At 39.7% G+C, this 22,598-nt stretch overlaps 1 protein-coding gene and 1 non-coding gene across 2 annotated transcripts in view; both read left to right on the forward strand.

The window, feature by feature from the left end:
* RNF144B (ring finger protein 144B) overlaps positions 1-22,598 on the forward strand; it is an 86,545-nt gene that overhangs the window by 57,851 nt on the left and 6,096 nt on the right. The window lies entirely within an intron of this gene.
* On the forward strand, positions 10,458-10,564 carry LOC125996707 (U6 spliceosomal RNA). The gene has a single exon (XR_007491388.1). It is a non-coding gene; the product is annotated as a U6 spliceosomal RNA (small nuclear RNA).

The following is a 22,598-nucleotide window of genomic DNA, read 5'->3' on the forward strand; positions in this document are numbered from 1 at the left end:
AGTTAATGATGGGGCCCAGAGAGATAGCACAGTGGTGTTTGCCTTGCAAGCAGCCGATCCAGGACCAAAGGTGGTTGGTTCGAATCCCGGTGTCCCATATGGTCCCCTGTGTCTGCCAGGAGCTATTTTTGAGCAGACAGCCAGGAATAACCCCTGAGTACCGCCGGGTGTGGCCCAAAAAACAAAAAAACAAAACAAAAAAACAAAAAAAGAAGTTAGTGATGGATATAGTGACTTTCTCTAGTCCACCCACAGATTAAGACTTCATTGAGCATTTGAAACACTAGGATCTATTAGCCAAAAACAATAGTGAGGTTATTTCTGCCCAGCTATTCTTTTACTTTATCCCAACAACCTTCATTATCAAAACAAATGACTGTTGAAACATAGCCTTCCTATTATTCACCTGGTGGATGGATGTGGCTAGTAGAGAGTATCGTGCTTTTGGAGCTCTTTGTTAGAGAAAGTCAAATCAGGAAATAGGTTGACTTTTTAGGCTTCTTAAGCAGAGACCAGTTTGTCTCATCAGACCTTCTCTATAGCCAGAGCTCAGCTCATTTCCCATATTCCTCTGCTCTAAGACATCACTTCTTTCCTTGACTGCATCTCAGATCACCCACATCCCATCTGTCCATTGCAGGCCTTATTGCTCATTGTTTTCTTCTTAGGGACAAAATGATGAGCTAAAATACCCTTTTGTAACTACTGAGATAAATCCTAATGATTCCAGCAATGAGGACTTCCATAGGTACATTCTCAGTGATATGGGTAGAGTGTTCATTTATTTATTTATTTAAAAAAACTACAAATATAAAATAATAATATTGATACTTATTGTAAATATGTAAAGAAAAGTCGCCAAATTAAAAAGCTGAATGGAATTGTAGGCTCTACCAGTATCTGTAGGCAAGTTCTCTTCATTTATGCAAATCAGTTTTTACATTTGTAAAATATTTGTAAAATAGCTTGTATACAACAGGATTAGTTGAAGGCTAAGTCAATTAATACATGTACAGTACTTTTTATGAGTGCTTCCTGTGTTTCAGTGTTCAAAATATTAATAGTTGGTAGTACTAAAAATAATTCTAACTTTAATTACTTGTACATTCACACATACCTTTTTTATTCTTTTTTTTTCAAGATAAGATCATTGTAGTATTCTCTCAGAAATAGCTTTGTATTAAAATAAATATTATTAGGGCCAAAGCAAAAGCACAGTGGTTAGGGCATTTGCCTTCCATGCAGCTGACCTGGATTCCTGGCATCCCATATGGTCTCCTGAGCCTGTCGGAGCGATTTCTGAGCACAGAGTCAGGAGTAACTCCCAAGCACTGCCAGGTGTGGCCCACACTCTTCCCCAAATAAATAAAATAAGTATTTTGATTCTTTTTTGGTCAGCAGGATGAAGACAAATGAAGATACTTCATCATGTCTTCTTCCTTTTTATAGTATTATCATAATATTATACTGAGTAGTTTCACTGCCCCTCTGCCAAATACATTGTGATTGCCTATTTATCCCTCCCTCCCTTCTTCTCTTTGAATGCCATGTTATCACTCAGCTTTTCTTTCTTCCTAGCATTGCCTTTTCCAGAATGTTATGTACTTAGAATTATATATTCAATGGTCTCCTTAGATATTTTTACTTAGTAATATGCCTTTTCTTTTCTTTTCTATTTTCCTTTGGGGAGGTGACAAATCCAATGGATTAGTCATGGATTACTTCTGGCTCTTGCTCAGGGCACACTCTTTGTGATTCTCAGGGTATCGTATATGGTGCCAGGGATTGAACCCTGGTCAGCCATATGCAAGATAAGAGCCCTGCCTGCTGTACTATATCTCTATCCCATATGCGTTTTTAAATGACTCATCCATATTTGCGGTTGGAATGGCTTTGTCATAGGTGAATATGCTTGGAAGAAGCAGCTAAGACTCTCACTCATCCCCAGATAGTGCTTCCTTGAAACCCATCTGAAGTAGGTCATCTGGTACGTTTCTATTTAGAAGAATTTTAAGTAAATTACAAAATTTTACTCATATATGAAATTAATGTTTTTTCTCTCTCAAGGGAGGCATCTCTCCACTAGTTCACAAATGGATGATTAATTTTAGTAAAACTGTTTTATAGACTAGGAAAGTAATAATTAGTTGCTGGAGAGATAGTAGAGGGGTTAAGATGCTAGTCTTGTTTCATCCCCAGCATTCTGAGTATTTCCAGAAGACATTACTGAACTCAGAGACAGAAGTAAACCTGAGTACTGCTAGATATGTCCCAAACACCAAAATAAATGAATAAATAAAAATTAAAGATTGAGACTCCTAGGATTGTATAGAACTTCCCCATCTATAAATAATAGAGATATTAAGTTAAACAACTTAAAGGTAAAATATGTATACCTCACATTTCATTCATGTGAGGTATATAATTGGATAAAATGGGCAACCATCACCAAAATTATGTATCTGAAACTTTTATTTATTTATTAAACTATTATCATTCTAACAAGAACCATTAAACAGCAATTTCCCATGCTTCTCTTCCTTTAACCCCTGGTAACCTTTATTATACTTTTCATCTCTCTGAATTTGCATAGACTCTACTTCCTGCAAATGGGGTTATGTGATAGTTCTTTTTATGACTGGCTTATTTCACTTAGCAGTGAAGGTTCATCTATAGTGTTTCAAAGGCTCATCTATATTGTAGTATGGATTACAATTCCATTTTGTTTTATTGCTGAATCTTCCTTTGTATATCACTACATTTTTCTATCCAGGCTTCTGTTGATGGAAACTTGGATGGTTTCCATGCTTTGGCTTTTGTGATTAATGCTGTTGTGAGCATTGGGGAATGAGTATCTCTTTGACTTCCTGCTTTTAGTTCTTTGGGGTATGTAGCTAGGGGTGGAACTGCTGGGTCATATGGTGGTAATTTTGTTTTATTTTGAAGAGCTGCCAATCCATGTAACTATGTGTTTGAGATACAAATTTACTTTGACATTATTTGCTCATACGTGGAAGTCTGTTAAACTTGGAAATTTGTTAAATCTGGTAACCATATTGTTCATTTCCCTTTATTTTATAAAAAAAATGAGAAGCAAGGACAAGACATTTTGATCTTAAGTGATTTGGAAAGCAATCTGAAATCCTGTAATTCTACATAATAGTCCATTACAGATCACTATTGAAAAATTGACATTTGAAGTAAGAGTAAATTTAAGTTAACACAATTTTGTAGAATTTACTTGAATGAGATATTCTTTTTGAGGGGAGGGGAGAAAGCCATACCCAGCAGTGCTCCGGGCTTATTTCTGGCTCTGCACTCAGGGATCACTCTTGGTGATGGTGGGGGTACCTTATAGGGTGCCAGGAATTGAACATATGTCAGGTGCATGCAAGGCAAGCACCTACCCACAGTTCTATCTATCTGTCCCTGATTGATACCATCTTTACCTAAACTGTATTATCTTGTCTTTAGAATAGAGATATGACGCAGAGGGTAAAATAACCACCTGCATTAGAACCCAGGCATGGATCTACCCCCTTGAATACAACTAGTGGTTGAACACACTAAGAAAAATAATTAAATTGTATTTTACATAATACTTTTCATAGACACCTCAAACACGAAACTTATCAGTATAGAATTGTTTAAAACACAAAGTTGCTTACAGTGGGAACTTAGGATGAATAAAATACAAATATTATGAATTAATAGAAAATAGAGATCATTCAGCTCCAAGATAGAGTTATTGAGATTATTGCTCGGAATAAAATGTAGACTAGATTATGGCCATAGTGATAGTGCAGCGGGGAGAACAGTTGCCTTGCATGCAACTGACCCAGGTTTGATCCCTGACATTCCATATGGTCCCCTGAGCCTGCCAGGTGTAATTTGTGAGCGCAGAACCATGAGTAACTCCTGATCGTTGTTGAGTGTGGCCCCCAAACCAAAAAAATAAAGTAGACTAGATTAGTGATACCCTTTATCTTAAAGTATAAAAATAGCTGGTTTTATCCTATTTTATTGCCCACCAGGTTCTTTTCTCCAGCTTTAGCTTGTCATTCAGTGGATTTTTTTGTTTGTCTATTTGTTTGTTTTTGGTTGGTTGGTTGGTTTTGGGCCACACCTGGCATCACTTAGGGTTTACTTCTGGCCTTGCACTCAGAAATTACTTCTGGCATGTTCAGGGGACCATATTGGATGCTAGGGGTCTAACCCAGGTTGGCCACATGCAAGGTAAACATCTGCTCTAGCGCCTATAATCCAGTAGTTTTTTTGTTTATTTTTGTTTTTTTTGGGGGGGGGCAACATCTGGCAATGCTCAGGGGTTACTCCTGGCTCTACACTCAGAAATCGCTCCTGGCAGGCTTGGGGGACCATATGGGATGCCAGAATTTGAACCACCGTCCTTCTGCATGCAAGGCAAACACCCTATCTCCATGCTATCTCTCCGGCCCCTATCATCCAGTGTTTTAATATGCCCTCTTATTTGTTATAAATATAATTAGGTTTTTTTTTCTGTTTTTGTTTTTATCTAAATGTCTGTAGGGAAAATTTTTCTCATACTGTTTACAAAGCAAAGAAGTATGACTTTACATTAATACCGCAAATTCACCTTCCATTCATCTGTGATTCTTCCCATAGCTACTAGTGTTTGTGGCTTTCCCTTTTTTTTGGGGGGGGGGAACCATTTTTCCCTGATTAACAAAGAAAGGGACCTTAGGTTTGGACTGTGTTAGTGTTTACTGTTTAATATTCCGCTGGTTCTCAAAGCACAAGCTTGAGGATGAGTGCAGAATTTTGCTAGTCTCTTATTTCCAGACTCTACTTTTAAAAAAATAGTTCTTTTGAAAATCGGCTTAAGATGCTTTATTTTTAGTCTGTAAGCTCTTCTGCATGTATGTGTGTGTGTGTGTGTGTGTGTGTGTGTGTGTGTGTGAGTGATAACATGTCTTATTGTAAATGCAGGCTGCTACAGTTAGTAGCTTTATGTGTCAAACCTTGGTTATTGGTGTTAACCAAATATTTGTGTTGTAGTCAGACCCTTTTACCAGTGACTAACTTCTTGTTCTTGGTGAAAAGGAAGTAGACAGAGGATGGGCTCAGTGGTTGAGCACCTGCCTTGCATGCACAAGGCTTAAGCTTGATGGATCCTGGCACTGTGACCCCTGATTGCAACTCCCCAACTTCCTTATCTCTGCAGCAACAACATCAAAAGTGAAGGGCAATAGGAATGCTTTTCCTTTAGGATCTGTGTATCCTGGACACTTACCTGTGTATTTATTCAGGGAGGACTTACTTGTACATGAAGCATCTCTTCGTTCAGGTGGAATTCCAGATGCTGTTTCTAGCAACAGCCCCTCTCTTTCTTTCCCAGCCCCCTTTCCAGTATTTTGTTTCACAAGCCTCTTTTCATGTGAGCCTTGAAATGTCTGACATGGTTCTTTGGCTTTCCTGTCACTCTTTGGCCTGTTGTTCTTATTGAAATGCATGTAGTAGTCTGAGGAAACTGTCCACAAAGCAATTTTTCTCACCAGCTCTCAGTGGTTTCTGTAATATGTTAACAATAATGTTAGTGTTTATGATCTGGATGTATAGATATTGAACCATCCCTCTACTAAAATATGCAAGACTTCCACCATGTCCTGTTTCTTCTAGTTCACCTCTTCTTTCCTCTTTTTTTTTTCTGCTTAATAATCTCCGTTGTGCAATCCAGCACCAAGGTTTTATCATAATTTGTTTCTGCCTGCTTCTCCCCTCCCTTCTTTTTCCTTTAGATATGAGAGTTAAGATATGAGTGTTAACCACTCCAGATTGCCTAACCTTCATTCTTCAAAAAATGGAAAGCATAATGGAATGATTATCCTTGACTTCCACAAAGAATAAATGAGTCAACGTTATGTGCCTGTAACACCAAATAATCATTGTATGATCATTGCTTCATTATTGTTATTATTCATCACTAAAATCACTGATCTAATCTTTCCCCTGTTTTATGAACTAAACTAAGAAAGCATCTTCCTTAATCCAGTTTATCATGCTTTAGGGTGCATAGCCCAATAATAACCCTTCTGTTTTCTTTGTAGACCTAGTCCAGACCTATTCCAGCAAGTTTCCATCCTATTGTCTTAGATTCTAGGGAGTTGTAGGGAAACTTAATAATCAATTCTAATACCTGACACCTCCCACCACAGCACTTTCTTTATACAAAGAGGAATGAACTCTAGTCACGAATTCTCCTCTGAGCACCTCCTAGGAGAATTGACTGAACATGTTAAGGTTGATGCCTGATAACAAAAAGGTCCCATGGTGATAGCAAAGACAAAAATCTACTTAATAGCATGATTAGGCTTTTGCATAGAGAATGGCATTCTACTGGTTAAAACACCCTAATCCCTTCAACTCATTAACTGTGAGTTATGCAAATTCTTAACTTCGAGGTGTGTTCAATACGATAACTTGCAAAGCTATTTCCAGGTTTGAAATTCTATGGTTCTCCTTCACGACTGGAGGGCAGCCTTCCTACTGATGGCCACCTTTGTTTGGGGCTTATTTACTGCAGCAGATGTTAATTCTGATCCGTTTACTTTAATTGCATTTTAACTATCTGCAGAAGACCTTTGTTCTCCGAGATACCAGAAAGCAAATTAACTTTGGCATAATTAAAAATGCGATGGGTCATAAAAATGAAAACAGTTTATCAGCTGATAATTAAATTAGCTTGGGTGCTTGCCTTTTCCCACACTAACAAGAATTCATCTGATGTCTTTCTGGCACCACCTCAGGAAGGCAGAGGGATGGCTGAGACAATATTTCTGAGAGTGGTGAGATTTTACAAGGGAATGGAAAGCCAGTGGTGTGCATCGAATGCCAATAGCTGCAGGCGATGAGAGCAAGGAAAAAGGTCTTGGATTCTGTTTTTAAGAAGTGTAATCAGTGGGGTATGGCTTGATCTTTTGATTTCAGGGCAGTTTTCACAGAGTGTTTATTTCACCAATAGGGTCAGAGCAGAGGCATCAAAAATAGTTTTAAATATTATTTTCTGCCTTGAATGATTTGCACGAACAAATAGTCTTTTCTTTTGGGTGGATTTGGGCATCAAACCCAGGTCTTTCACAGGCAGGGCAAGTACCACTGAGCCCCAAGTATTTCTGGCCCCAAGTAGAATCCTGGACTTCCTTAAAGTGATCAGTTGAAATTTCCTGAGCGAATCTCAGTTTGACTTTGAATTTGCTTATCTTCTATGTAAAAATGTTACGGTGAATCACTTCTCCTCATGGTTCATATAAGGATGATCATAACTATTAGCATGTAAAATAATAAGGGTTGTTATTAATAAGCCCCTATTAATAATAGGCCTTGTTTTCATTTTTTTCTCCACATTTTTAAACTTTTCCCTCCCTCACAGTTACAAGGGAACCTTTCCTTACAGTGAGCCAGAAGGAATTAGTGAATCTGCATTTATTCACTTTCTTTAGATTTTGAATGAAAATTCGAAGGAGGATAAAATCATATCCTGGAACTTTGTGGATTGTATTTTACTTCTCTAGTTATGATATTTCTTCCAGGTAGAATGGAATTCATGATGAGATTTTTTTTTTTTTTTTTTGGTTTTTGGGCCACACCCGTTTGACGCTCAGGGGTTACTCCTGGCTATGTGCTCAGAAATCGCCCCTGGCTTGGGGGGACCCTATGGGACGCCGGGGGATCGAACCGCGGTCCGTTCCTTGGTAGCACTTACAAGGCAGACACCTTATCTCCAGCGCCACCTTCCCGGCCCCTCATGATGAGATTTTTAAAAGTCTCCTATCTATCCTGGGGGCTCCTCCTTCCCTCCAACTCCTCTCTAACTCCTCTCGGTGGCTCTTCCTTAGGAGACAACAATTTAACTGCCACCTGGTGTCGACCAATTTGTTCTTTGTCCACTTGGGTTCCAGGAAGTCTTTTCAGCCACCAGGACTGCTTTGTCCCTTTGGCAACTTTTTCTTTCCTATGAATCTGTTTGTTAGGTCTCCTTTATACTATACTCAGTGACTTGAGGGATATAAAATATAACTATTGTTGGGTTTGTTTTTTTTTCCCCTCCAGGGACCTCTGCACTAGTGCTGGGGGTCACCAGAGCTATATCAGAGAAAATAACAGTGACTCGAAGTGTGTGTGTGTGTGTGTGTGTGTGTGTGTGTGTGTGTGTGTGTGAATGTGTGTTTGTACATACCCAGGACTCTGCATATTGCAAATGTGATCTTGATGCAATATCAAAATGCAATTAAAAAATAAGAATGCGGGCCCGGAGAGATAGCACAGTGGCGTTTGCCTTGCAAGCAGCTGATCCAGGACCAAAGGTGGTTGGTTCGAATCCTGGTGTCCCATATGGTCCCCCGTGCCTGCCAGGAGCTATTTCTGAGCAGACAGCCAGGAGTGACCCCTGAGCACTGCCGGGTATGGCCCAAAAACCAAAAAATAAAAAAATAAAAAAAAAATAAGAATGCTTTTCTCACTTGGACTTGGAGCTGTTTTTGGGAGCAGGGTTGAAGAGTAGATCTAAGCTGTTCTCTGATGCCTTCCCTGTGTATTACTGGTGGTTGGAATAGCTGCATCTGTTTTTTGGGGGTATCCATATTACTGGCATCTTTTTCAAGAGGCTTCAAGATGCAATTTACAAATGTTTCTCTGAGTAGTTACTTTTGTTCTCTGGAAATATCTGAGTTCAGGACTGAATAATTTAGTACCTTGTAATATAAACTGTCATTAGGAACTGATGTATAAATATGATTTTTTTACACTTCTGTCATGCTACTTCTACTTTTTTAATGAATACCACAGTCCCAGTATGTTGCTAGGTCAGTGGTTATCAACTCATTCAACTCTTCTTGGAACCTTAATAATTATACCTTCAAAATAAGCTTTTGCCTTTTCATCTTTACACAGCATAGCACCCAATGTATCCTGTTGGATGGGTTGACTTCAATAAATTGTCCACTAGTTCTCTCTGCTGCCACTTGGTTCTGCCACCAGCTGTTGTTTGTACAGTAGACAGTGTAATCTTCTAAATAAGGGATAATATCACAACACTCCCCTGTTCCAAGTGATACCCCCAATGCTTTCTTATCATGCATAGGCTTCTTATCTTAATCTACAAATGTGCCCTTGACTTATATTCTCATTTATTTGTTTGTTTGTTTATGTTTTCTGAGTTGCACCCAGCATTGCTCAGGGATTACTTCTTGCTCTGAGCTCAGAAATCACTCCTGTCAAGCTCGGGTGACCATATGGGATGTCGAGGAACAAACCCAGGTAGGCCTCGAGTAAGGCAAATGCCCTACCCACTATGCCATCACGATGGCCCCTTGACTTCTATTCTTAAAATATCACCTTTGTACAAAAGTGCCGGAGTCCTGCTCGAGGTGAATGGGTCTCAAGCAGGGTTGCCATGAAATTTAAGAAAACAAGACAGGGGCCGGAGTGGTGGTGCTAGCCTAAGACAGACCACAGTTCGATCCTCCGGCATCCCATATAGTCCCCCAAAGCCAGGAGCAATTTCTGAGCGCATAGCCATGAGTAATCCCTGAGCATCACTGGGTGTGGTCCAAAAACCAAAAATCAAACCAAAACAAGACAGACATAAAAGAGACAGGATGGGAGTCAAGGGGCTAACTGTCTTTTGGACAGAGAGCCTCAGCTGTCCGTTCTATAGGATATTTATTATTCAGTAATAATCAATCATAAAAAGAAGACAGATAATATACAAATTCTTAATCAATGCTAACTAAACTTAAGAGGGTTTATAATTGCATAAGGGAATGTGAGGAAGGAGGAGATTTCAGATATAATCTGTGAAGGTTGTCTTCCTCCAGGGAAAGGTAACAGATAGGAAATTGTCTACTGCACTCTTGCTCCCAGGGTGTTCCCTGGATGGGCGTCTGAGTTCTGATAATTTTCATTAAGAGCCTCTCAGCTTACTATCTGCACCTTCTCTGAGACACCCTGAGATTTGGGATTTTTCTACTACAAAGAAGTCAAAGATATAAGTTTTATATTCGTAACCTTTCACTATAAGAAAGAACAAAATTGTGCAATTCACAGTTTCATGGATGGAACTAGAGAATACCACGCTGAGTGAAATCAATGAGAAGGAAAGGGAGAGATGCAGAATAACCTCTCTCATATGTGGGACCAAACAATACACAGCAAGGTAGCAACAAAGACAACAAAGGGCCAAAGGCAACATTATGGAAGAACAGGGCCGAAGAGATAGCACAACGGTAGGGTGTTTGCCTTGCACACAGCCGATCCATGACAGATGGTTCAAATCTCGGCATCCCATCTGGTCCACCAGCCTGCTATGGGCGATTTCTGAGTGCAGAGCCAGGAGCGACCCCTGTGTACCGCTGGTTGTGTGGTCCACAACCAATCAATCAATTAATTAATCAATAAATAAAGTTAAAAAAATATTGGGAGTGCTCGCTAAGGCAGCACATATACTAAAATTGGAATGATACAGAGAAGATTAGCATGGCCCCTGTGCAAGGATGACATGCAAATTTGTGAAGCGTTCCATATTAAAAAAATTATGAGGGCCTGGAGAGATAGCACAGCGGTGTTTGCCTTGCAAGCAGCCAATCCAGGACCAAAGGTGGTTGGTTCAAATCCCGGTGTCCCATATGGTCCTCCGTGTCTGCCAGGAGCTATTTCTGAGCAGACAGCCAAGAGTAACCCCTGAGCACCACCGGGTGTGGCCCAAAAACCAAAAACAAACAAACAAAAATTATGGGAAACTGATCCACACAACTGAGTTAGTGTGTGGTGGGAGTTGAAAGAGAGGCATTAGCATCCTTGGGGAAGGGTGGTGGGTACACTGCTGATGGGTGTGGTGATAAAAAGATGTGCATGAGAAATTATTGTTAACAATAGTGTTGTCAGCCATATTGTAATAAAACCATGTTGTAATCAATAAACAATTTTAAAATAATAAATTCCTGTGGCACTCCCCTCAGCTCACTTACATGTATATTGGTTGTCTTATTTCACTTGGAAATCTTTTTGTTATTCAGAACAAAGTTGGAAATATTTCCAATCAAACCATGTGTATTTAGATTGACTGCTTATTCATACTTCTAGCTCATACTTCTAGCCTACAGCCTTGTATGCGATTTAAAGACACATAGAGCTTATGATTAACCTTCAAAAGCACAACAAATGTTTGCATAGTGTCATCTAGTTCTCAGATACCTGAACAATCCCGCATGTTTATGCCTAGCAAATCATATTCAGTTCCACTACTGCCAGAGCAGAAAGAGTATATTCCAGCTGAGGAGGTTTTTTGTTTTTGTCATGAATCAAAAATAGAGAAGATAGAAAAAATAAAGGATCTGGGACAGCTCATCAGAGCTGTGTCATCTCAGAGGTGATAGTGATTTGTTTGATGTAAGATAGGAAATTAGGTAGAATGTTGTCATCTGTCTTTATTCCATGATTAAAAGTCATGGAGCTGGTGGGGAAAATAATACAGCAGGTAAGTTTCTTGCCTTGCGGGCCCGGAGAGATAGCACAGCGGTGTTTGCCTTGCAAGCAGCCGATCCAGGACCAAAGGTGGTTGGTTCGAATCCCGGTGTCCCATATGGTCCCCCGTGCCTGCCAGGAGCTATTTCTGAGCAGACAGCCAGGAGTAACCCCTGAGCACTGCTGGGTGTGGCCCAAAAAACAACAACAAAAAAATGTTTCTTGCCTTGCATGTAGCTGACATGGCTTCTATTCCTGGAACATGTATGGTTTCCCCAAGCACACCAGGAGTAAGCCTTGAGCACCCTCAAGTATGGCCCCAAACCAAGCAAACATGTGAAATAGCTGGTGACTGTAAGAAAATGCTTTTGCTGCTCTATGTATGAAGAAGAAGGCTGAACTGAGACAACACCAGAGAGAGATATCCTGCTCTGTGTCTAGAACTATCCCCTCTGCTCACTTACTATATTGTTCCTGTAGAGTCTACCATACACCTTATTCATACTAGCAAGTGAGTGTCTTATATTCATGCTGTAGAACATATAGGTACTTTTTACACTGTGACTTACCTTACTAAGTACAACATTATGAAGTTTAAAACCTGACTCATTGATCCATTACTAAGACCAAAGCCTGGCTCATGTATATTTGCCTTCAGAAGTCAGACTTTACATAGTCCTTAAAGAAAACATTTGTATTAAATTTTGTCTTATTTGAAAACTTGGCTTTGAAATGGTAACCTGGAGCTCTTCATCAGTTTGCTCCCAAAATCATCTGAAAAATTAAGGCAGTTGTGTTCAAAAGATGAATGAAAGGTAAATATTTTCTTCCTTCTGGGAAAAGAAAAAGAAAAGAACAGCAAGGGAATTTTGTATTCTTTGTCCTTCATGTCTAGAAATACAAAAATAGCTGTCCTTCTTGTTCAGAGATGCTTTCATAAATTTTTGTTAGAAGACTGGTGTATTGGCTGTTCTATTACAGAAAAAATCTCTACGGGCCTATCTCTGATTCAGTGGAAGAGAAACTGAATTAGAGGCTAGAAAATTATTTTACATGTAGGAATAACATACATGTGGGTTCAATCCCCAGCATCACAAGAGACCTCTAAGCACTGCTGGGAGTGACTCAAAAGAGAGAGAGAAAAATGGGATTAGTACTCCTTCCAATATTCTACCCATAACTTCTTGTTGACTTACTCTGCTCTTACTTTTATTTAATATAAATATTTGGGGGGGGGGTCACACCCGGCAATGCTCAGGGATTACTCCTGGCTCTATGCTCAGAAATCGCTCCTGGCAGGCTTGGGGGACCCTATGGGATGCCGGGATTCGAACCACCGACCTTCTGCATGAAAGGCAAACGCCTTACCTCCATGCTATCTCTCCGACCTCTTTAATACAAATCTTTATGTAAGCACCATGACTACAAGCATGTTTGTAGTTGGGTTTCAGTCATAAACAGAAAACCCCCCTTGGGGCCGGGCGGTGGCGCTAGAGGTAAGGTGCCTGCCTTGCCTGCGCTAGCCTAGGACAGACCGCGGTTCGATCCCCCGGCATCCCATATGGTCCCCTAAGCCAGGTGTGACTTCTGAGTGCATAGCCAGGAGTAACCCCTGAGCGTCACCGGGTGTGGCCCAAAAACCAAAAACAAAACAAAAAAAAAATCAAACAGAATACCCCCCTTTACCAGTGCAATATTCCCACTCTGCCCTTACTTTAACTAAAAATATAAAGCTGAAGGACATTTAAAGAATTTGTCTGGCTTTGTTGTTTTCCCCCAAGATAGTGCTTTTTCCCCCTCTTTCAATGGAGCAATTTAGAGCCGTATTTAAGATGCCCTTCTCCCCTTCAATTTTCTTTAATTAAGGTAATGTTGGTTTATAAGACTATAAATATATGTTTTAGGGGTACAGTGTTACCACATCAACCCTACCAGGAAAGTGCCAATATCATACCACATAGTCCAATAGACTTTTCAACACAGCTTCCTGACCTTAGTTTTATATCAGAACCTCAGAGTTGTTTGAAATTGGACCTGGTCTCTTCCCTTGCATTATCTCTTTATATCCATCTATGCTTCAGAGCATCTAGCTTTTGTATGTTTCTCTTCCTTATTAAATTCACACTCTCCATACTATAGCAGAAACCAAGGTTTCACCTGTTCTATAGCCAGGTGCTGTTTCATTGTGTTCATTGACCTCTTCTTTATCCATTCATGTTATCAAGCACTTGGGTTGTTTACAGATCTAGGCTATTGTGGATGTAAAGCACCACGATGAGGTGCGTGTAGCTTTTTCTCTATTAGTAAAGGGATACTCAACTGCTGTGTGAAAAACATCTGTGCCCCAATCAAACATTCTCTAAATGAAGGATAATGTATTGCTCCTGCAGAAGCCTCCTGTATCGATTCCCCAGGCTTTAATCATGACAGATTCCAACGTGCAGTGATTACTTTTTTTTACTTAAGTTATTTTAACAGAGTAGAAGGAAGGGGTGGGGGAAAACTCTGTTGGAGAGAACTGATTGATTTCAATGACTAGGTATTCTAGTCCAGGAAATAGTACAGTGGTTAGGGCACATGGCTAAATGCATTTGATCTGCTTTTGACTATTGGAGGGTCATAGAGTCCGTGTAGTGCTAGAGTGGCACATCCCAGGAACTTTGCATTGAGCCAACGTCCTGAATGGCTGAGAATTTCAGGTGGGGCCCCCAGTCTTCTGAATATTGCTTTTTTGGGATCCACTTTCCTTTAATAAATTAGCAGATATTGGTTGAGAATTGCAGGTGCCCCTTCATTCTCCTTACCATTTCTGGGAACCTCTTTTACCCCAATAAATTAGTAGATATCTAGTAGGTATCTGATCTTTGTTTTCTCTTCTGATCCTCTGTCTTTGGAAGAGGAATGACTTTGACCTGCCAGAGTAAACAGGAATGTATAGATGATTCCATCTGATTGGGCTTGGGAGTGAGGTTTGGCAGCTTGGTGCGGAGATGACAGTTGATTTACTTATGGGAGCCTAAGAGGAAGAACTAGTTTATGTTCTCAGGTAGCTCTCGTGGGAGTTGAAGATTCCTGGACAGATGCAAAGAAGCAGTGAATGAACCCACACTGCAATATATAACCAAGTATTGTGTAGGAGCAGATGTGGATACCAGATGTGAGGGCCACTTCAGGTGAAAGTACCTGTCAGGATCTTCAGCTAATTCCATTTCATTTGCTTCTTTCCATGCTGCATCTTCACTTGTCTCTTCCAGATGCCAGATTGGACTGGTGAGGTGTTCCTTCCATGTGTTTAAAGATGGGTTGGCAAATAGACTTGGGGATTGAACAGGCAAGCTCGGATGTGTAGTGTTTGCTCATTTTAGTAGAACAAGCTTTTTAGTGGTGGCTAATTTTATCCAGCTGATGGACTGGCATTCAGCCCTGAGTTGGGCAGAGATGAATTTGGTTCTGATAAGCTGACAGGAACCCTGCTTTGGGGTGTGATTGTAGTGTTCTTACTTCTATTCCTTTCTGACCCCCCATTTTAAAATTGAGCTAACATTGGTTTACAATGCTGTATATGTTTTTTTTTTTAATCTCTGATAATGTGGTATTTTTTGCTCTTTCTAGTTTAATCTCTGTTTCATCTCAGCATGTGTTAACTGCTTTGTATTGTGATTGGGAGTTTTGCTTCCTGATTTGAGATATGAATCACAGGGGAAGCTTTATGGTGGATACTGAGGGGGTAAAGGGCGCAAAAGTTTTGTGTTGAAAAAATTTTATGTGCATTTTTAAAACTTTCTGTATATTCAGTATTCCTTACCACTATCCCTATTAACTTTGTCTCTACTCACTGACTTCACTTGTAAGCAACATGCTCTACTATGTCCTTGGCCTAGAAATTTTTTCTTTTTTTTGAGGGGGGGGGCATTTCTGAGCTTAAGGCTGGCTCCCAACTCTATGATTAGGGATTAGTCCAAGCATTAGTTGGATGATCATATGTGGTGTCAGGGATCTTATTGAATCAGCATCCAGCTTAACAATTTTAACCTCTATACTATCTCTATGGCTTTCACCTTCCTTCCTTCCTTCCTTCCTTCCTTCCTTCCTTCCTTCCTTCCTTCCTTCCTTCCTTCCTTCCTTCCTTCCTTCCTTCCTTCCTTCCTTTCTTCCTTCCTTCCTTCCTTCCTTTCTCTTTTTCTTTTTCTCTCACTCTTTCTTTTTCTCTTTCTTTCTTTTTTCTTTCTTCTTTCTTTCCTTCTTTCTTTTTTCTTTCTTTCTTTTTTCTTTCTTCTTTCCTTCCTTTCTTTCCTCCCTCCCTTCCTCCTTTCTTCCTTCCCTCCTTCCTTCCTTCCCTCCTTCCTTCCTTCCTTCCTTCCTTCCTTCCTTCCTTCCTTCCTTCCTTCCTTCCTTCCTTCCTTTCTTCCTTCCTTCCTCTTTGCTTCCTTCCTTCCTTCCTTTTCTTTTCTTTTCTTTTTTTTTTTTTTTTTTGGTTTTTGGGCCACACCTGGTGTTGCTCAGGGGTTACTCCTGACTGTCTGCTCAGAAATAGCTCCTGACAGGCACGGGGGACCATATGGGACACCGGGATTCGAACCAACCACCTTTGGTCCTGGATCAGCTGCTTGCAAGGCAAACGCCGCTGTGCTATCTCTTCGGGCCCTCCTTTTCTTTTTTTAATCTTAGTTGTTCCTATTTCTGGAAGTTTTCAGCCAACTAGGATGGATTGTTTAGTTCTTGAGCTTAGCTATGTGGCGCTGCAGGGACACAGCAGTGTTGAAGTCCTCCTCTCTGCCATGCTGAAAGAGGGTTTGCATGCACTACAGGGAATAGAACTCAAGTCCATTTAGCAAGGTGTGTGCCCTCTCAAACATGCACTATCTCTCAGTCTTGTTGGTGTGATGTTGGTTTTTATAACATGATATTTATTTTAAATATCTTTCTCCTTTTATAATAAATTTCTGAGACCCAACCCTGTTTTTCAATTTTATAAGCCCAGGTCTCTGATGAATACCCAGAATGAATTATTTGTTGAATGAACAATAAATAATGGTCATTTGCCTTATCTTAAACCTTTTGGGGAAGCATAGAAGTAAAGTCATTTATTTAGGAAATATGAGAAGAGAGAAATAGAGGAGACTTCTATTATGTAAAGGAGAGAAAATATGTACCCCAAGAGGGATGTGGGTAATTTTAGATGGGGTGCACCTAATTTCAGTCTTAGAATCCCAGGAGGTAAGAGGAGAGATTAAACCATGTACAGCATTAGTTCTCTACTAAGTAAAATAGAGGAGAAATGCAGAACTAAGTTGAGATAACATCCATAGAGGAAGAAAAAAAAAAGCAGCATTTGGTGATAAAGGAGAAAGGAAAAGGATGGTTGGGAAGAAAATAGAAAGGGGAAGTGTTTCATGCATGGAAAATAGTTACTTGTATTTTTTCACATTGAAGATGGACTGAGAAACGTTTGCTTATGTGACTGGTGGGATGTCAGTTGTAATGCCCAGACAACAGTTTATTAATGTGTTGGGAGGAAAGACTATTTCAGAGATGTAGAGCTTACACGGACTTAGGAAGGAGAACCAGTGACTGGAACATTCACTGAGAAATGGAGATGGGAGCAGAAGTGAAATGGGTTGTCAGCTACAGATAGAATGGAGTGCTCAAAGAGGATAATTATTATTATTTTTGGGGGGGCCACACCCAGTGGCACTCTGAGCTCTTAGCTGAGGGATCATTCTTGGTGGGGCACAGGAGACCCTAAGTGGTATTAGGGATAGAACCTCAATCTGGCATATGCACAGCAAGAAGTTACCAGCTGTATAATCTCTCTGGTCCTTTGAAAAAGTAATCATAATTGGAAATTTTTTGTTGTCATCATAATATGTGACGATTCATAAAGGAGATAGAACCCAGGCTAGATGTAAACAAGGCAAGAATCCTCCCTATTTCAGATTCTAGATAATAATTTTTATTAAGAAAAATAGTTTTAGCACCAGAACTGGATGATTTTTGATTTAATGTGTTTTAAATATATGTGGGTGAATACTAGAGAACATGCACAATAATTTTCCATGCAAAGCATTTGAAGATGATTTTATTAGCAATTGCATTCTGAGTCAATGGCAGAAAAAAATACCTGCTTTTGAAAAACCCAAGAATAGACAAATAGGGTCAGAGAGATAGCACAGGGAATAGGCTTATGCTTTGCATGCTACTGATCCCAGTTTGATCCTCAACACTACTGGACCCTTGACCATTGGAAGTTGTAGCTCTAAAGTACCCCAAACATAAGCAGGCATAGTTCAGATGGTTCCCAAACACCTTGGTATGTCTGGGTGCTCTCCAGGACCTAAGCATCACTGGGTCCTAGATATCCTTGTGCCCTTGCATGACTTGGTTGACCTGGATCAGCCAGAAGTGACCTCTGGTCCCTCCAAACACTGCTTGGAAGGTGCCACACAATAAAGAACAAATAGAAGTCCTTGCCTAGAATCTAAAGAGAGAAAAGAGGATGATCGAATGAAATTTTTATATACCGAGAAGACTATGAACAAAGGGGAAATTTGAGTCTGTTTCAATGTTATAAAAAAGAAAATGATTTTCCAGGGACAGTTTTGCTGCAGAATGACTTTATTAGTCAGTGTCATATGCCAGATTGTAAATAGCTTTTAAAGCTAGCTTTTAAAATTATATAAGAAGCCTTTGCTTCTGTTCTGTTTAATATATCAACTTATCCACCACCATCATCACCCCCCTACCCCCGCCTACTTCTTCCCTTTGTTATTGCTGCAATCACTGGGACTTCTTACTTGGTGACTGGTCACACATTTCTCAGTTGCATTGCTCATGGAGGTCCCACACTTTATGGGGTGAAGAGAGTGAGAATCCTACCACAGCATGTGGTGTTATGGGGACCAGAACTTAGGCATTGGGCTTGCAAAGTATTGCTCTACTGCTGAGCTCTCTCCACTTTTGACTTTGTTTAAAATTCAAATTTAGCAATAAATCAATCTTGCTTCTTTTCTTAAGAAAGGGCCACTCTGGTCATGTTTCCTAGATGGAAATGCTGAAGCATAGTTCTCCATGACAGTGTTTTTTTTTTTTTAAAGAAAACAAACAAACATGGCTCATGTATGCTTTTTGTCAATCTGCTATTTTTGTCTTAGCAGCATAGCTTAAACTACTTTCCATATGGTCACATCCTATAGTGCATAAGGATTACTCCTGACTTTGTGCTCAGGAGTGACCACTGGTGGTTCTTGGGGAGACTGTGAGCAGTGCTGGAGATCAAACCAAGGTTGACAGCATGCAAAGCAAGTGCCTTAACTTCTGACCCTACTTTATTTATTTATTTGGCTTTTGGGTCACACCTAGAAGTAAAACCTCAGGGTTTTACTCCTCACTTCCCAGGGATCACTTCTGGCAGGGCTTGGGGGGCCTTTCCATAGTGCAGTGGATCAAATCCAGGTCAGCTGTGTACAAGGCAGACTCCTTATCCACTTTCTTCTCTCAGTTCCAAAGAATTGTTATTTCTGGGGCCGGAGAGATAGCATGGAGGTAAAGCATTTGCCTTTCATGCAGAAGGATGGCGGTTTGAATCCCGGCATCCCATGTGGTCCCCCGTGCCTGCCAGGGGTGATTTTCTGAGCATAAAGCCAGGAGTAACCCCTGAGCGCTGCTGGGTGTGACCCCAAAACCAAAAACCAAAAAAAAAGAATTGTTATTGTTTGTGTTGTGTTGTTTGTTTGAGGGCCATGCCTGGTGGTCATTAGGCTTTATTCCTTCTTGTGTGCTTAGAGTTCATTCCTTGCAGTTCTCAGGGGATCATATATGATGTTGGGGATTAAAATTGGGTTGGCTGATTGCTAAGCAAGAGCCTTAATCCTTGTACTATCTCTGTACACTCTACCTTATTTTTGTAAAGCTACAATAAGATGAGCCAAAAAATGTGATTATTTATCTATTCATCTTCAGAGAAACAATATAATCTAATGTATTCTGTTAAGGTTTTCTGCAGGATAATGTATGCAGTGTCTATTTTATTTCTATTTACACACTCATATTTCCACATACTTCACATATAGGCTGCTGAATTCCTGACTTGGAAAAGACTTTAAGGTCACTTGGACATGGTTATAAAGAGGATTAAATCCTTTATAAAGTCTCTGCCCCCATGGGAGGACAGTCCTAATTTGAAGTGGTGATTTGATCACTATTACTAGATGGAACTTTTCTCAGTGAAGGTGCTTCCAGTGGCAAGGAATAGAAAGCTTGATTAAGAGCAGCTTAAATAGCAGATAAAACTACACCCTCAGCAGGAAGGAGAAGGTTGACTTGCTTTAGGCCAATGTTCTGACCCAGCTTTTTCTTCAGAGCTCTAAGATTATTACCATGGCCCAAGCCTCTTAACCTCACTCAATGTGTGAAAATTGACTGGTTATTCTCTCCCAGAGCATGGAGGAGATGGTGTCTCAAAGTTCTTTGGTAGAACTTCTGTTGGCTGGAAAGAGATTATATATCCAAATGTGAGCAGAAGCAAAACTTCGGGATGAAAAGGGCCAAATATTTATTTTACCACCATGGAGTTAATTTTCTCAGTTAGTTTTCACTAGCAAGCTAATAGAAAGGGATGGGACACCTACAGTAGAGTTGGCCAACTTTATTATTGAACAGCATGAAAATCTTCTCTTATGAACCCCACTTTCTGTACTATAATCTGTATCCCCTGCTCTTTCTGCCCAATATCTCCAAAGAAAGAAAGAGTAAAAGTTTCTCTTTTCTTCCCTGTATACTTTTCATTTTTGGCATGGCCATTCATGAGCTGTCTCAATGGATAACACCTAGAAGGTGTTGTCTTCTGTATTTCACTCTTCTCTATATTTCAGACTCATGCCTGCTTTTTGTACATAGCTTCATTGTATGTTAAAGTCTACCTACTATTGACATGTGTACTTATCTATACTTGCTCTCATATTTGTTATTTTATATACTTTGTACTTGCTCTATTTCTGCTATCTGCCACTCCAGATATCCAAAATAATAAATTAGCAAAACACTACACAAAAGTGTTTTTATGGACTTGAGTTATGAGAATATTTGTTTCCTTATATATTTTTGCAGGCAATGGGCAGAAATGCTATACCTTGTAACTGGATTAGGCTTCTGAACTTTCCCCTTTTTCTTTCCCTTCTTGACCATCAACCTTTTCAAAGATTTGTGACTCAGAATGGAGTTTAAGCAAATATTTGACATGGGAGCGCTCAACTCTCACTTACATACTAGCTTTGGTTCCTTAGGACTTATTTTTTGTGATGCAGTTTTAACAGTTTGTAGGAAAAAAATAAATGTCATGGAAATAAAATTGGCAAGACCCCTGAGCCTATATGTGTGACTTCTCTTTGACTTTCTAACAAGCCTACTGCTGGGTTTTAGGAACCTTTGAAGATACACTCTCCTTCCTAATAATGTCTGGTTCATTCTTGGCTTCCTTTCTCCTGGATTGTTAGATAAGACAATATGTTTAAGGAGGACATTTTAAAAATGTAATAAGTATAAACAGAGAAGTGCTTTTTTAAGGTGTTTTTTAAAATATTTCAGAACATCTCCTCTGATAATGACTTTGTAAAATTAATTTTATTATTAAGATCATACATAATGTCTTTTTTTTTTTTTTTGCACAACTCTTTGGATTTGATTGCCTCTTCTTGGAAATTTTCAAGAATCATTATCCTTAGGAAATCTTAAATTGAAACCTCAGTCTAAATTTTATAAAATAGTTTTGAGAAAAAGAACTGCTCTATTTCTCAAGTATTATAATCTTTTTACGTGATCTGTTATCTTAAAGATTTTGTTACAGGAAAGTATGTGAGTCTATTACTAAATAGAACATGGAAAATTGGAATAATTTATAAATACTAAAGAGAAAGCTTCCCACATATCCCCAATACTGTCTTCTTCCCTTAGTGACACATAAATGTATTTGATATAATCTGATTAGTTATCATTTGATGATCTATGAAAGTTTTTTTCTTGATTTTTAGATTGTATGGGTATTTGTTTTGTTTTGTTTTGTCGAAACTGGTGGTGCTTAGGAGTTACTCCTGATTTGCACTCTTCATGATATTTGGGGGATGTTATAGTATGTAGAGGATAGAACCTGTGTTGATTACATGCCCTACTCATTGTAATATTACGCTAGTTCATGGGTCTTTTTGTTTTGTTTTGTTGTTGTTATTTGGGGGGCACACCTGGCAGCGCTCAAGGGTTACTCCTAGGTCTGTGCTCAGAAATGGCTCCTGGCAGACTTGCGGGACCATACAGGGTGCCGGGATAGAACTCAGGTCGGTTGCGAGTTGGCCACATGCAAGGCCCTACCACTGTGCTATCACTCTGGCCCCCATAGGTCTATTTTACATTGTCTTAAAATAATCTATTCATAGGGTAACAGAAAATTTAAATGTGTTAAATTTATAAATTTATTAAATTGATAGCTAAACCAGACCAGACCCTGTTGGATGGATTCCTAAACTATTTGATTCTTCCTAGTTCTTTAATTCTCCTCTCAAAAGAAAACTCTCATAACTTATTCCTTAGTACCTAAAAGGATGAATGATTTTTGTGCAATTTTTGTACAGATAAGTTTATATGTCACTTTTTCTTCTAAGATAGCAAAATATTAATAGGTGGCAGCTACCTCAATTTTTTGCCTGTGTTGAGTACTGAGTGGTGAGAAATCTCCCCAAACAGTTGCCCATGTAGGTCAGGAAAAGCACTTTTTATCTCTTCACATGAACATTAGCACCTCCTCAGAGAAATGTGTCAGAGTTGAGTGACCTTGTATGTTCAGAAATGCTATGAAAATCAATAGTTAGCAATCACTACACTTGATTGAAGGTTTCCATAAAAATAATCAGCTGGTGATTCATAGATTCTCAAACCCACTGATAATGGCCCTTCTCTTGGGACTGGAGCAATAGCACAGCTGGTAGGGTGTTTGCCTTGCATGCGGCTGACCTGGATTTGAACCCTGACATCCCATGGTCCCCCAAGCCTGCCGGGAATAATTCTGAGCACAGAGCCAGGAGTAACCCCTGAACACAGCAGGATATGGCCCC

The sequence above is a fragment of the Suncus etruscus genome, chromosome 18, assembly GCF_024139225.1.
Source record: "Suncus etruscus isolate mSunEtr1 chromosome 18, mSunEtr1.pri.cur, whole genome shotgun sequence".
NCBI classification, from domain to species: domain Eukaryota; kingdom Metazoa; phylum Chordata; class Mammalia; order Eulipotyphla; family Soricidae; genus Suncus; species Suncus etruscus.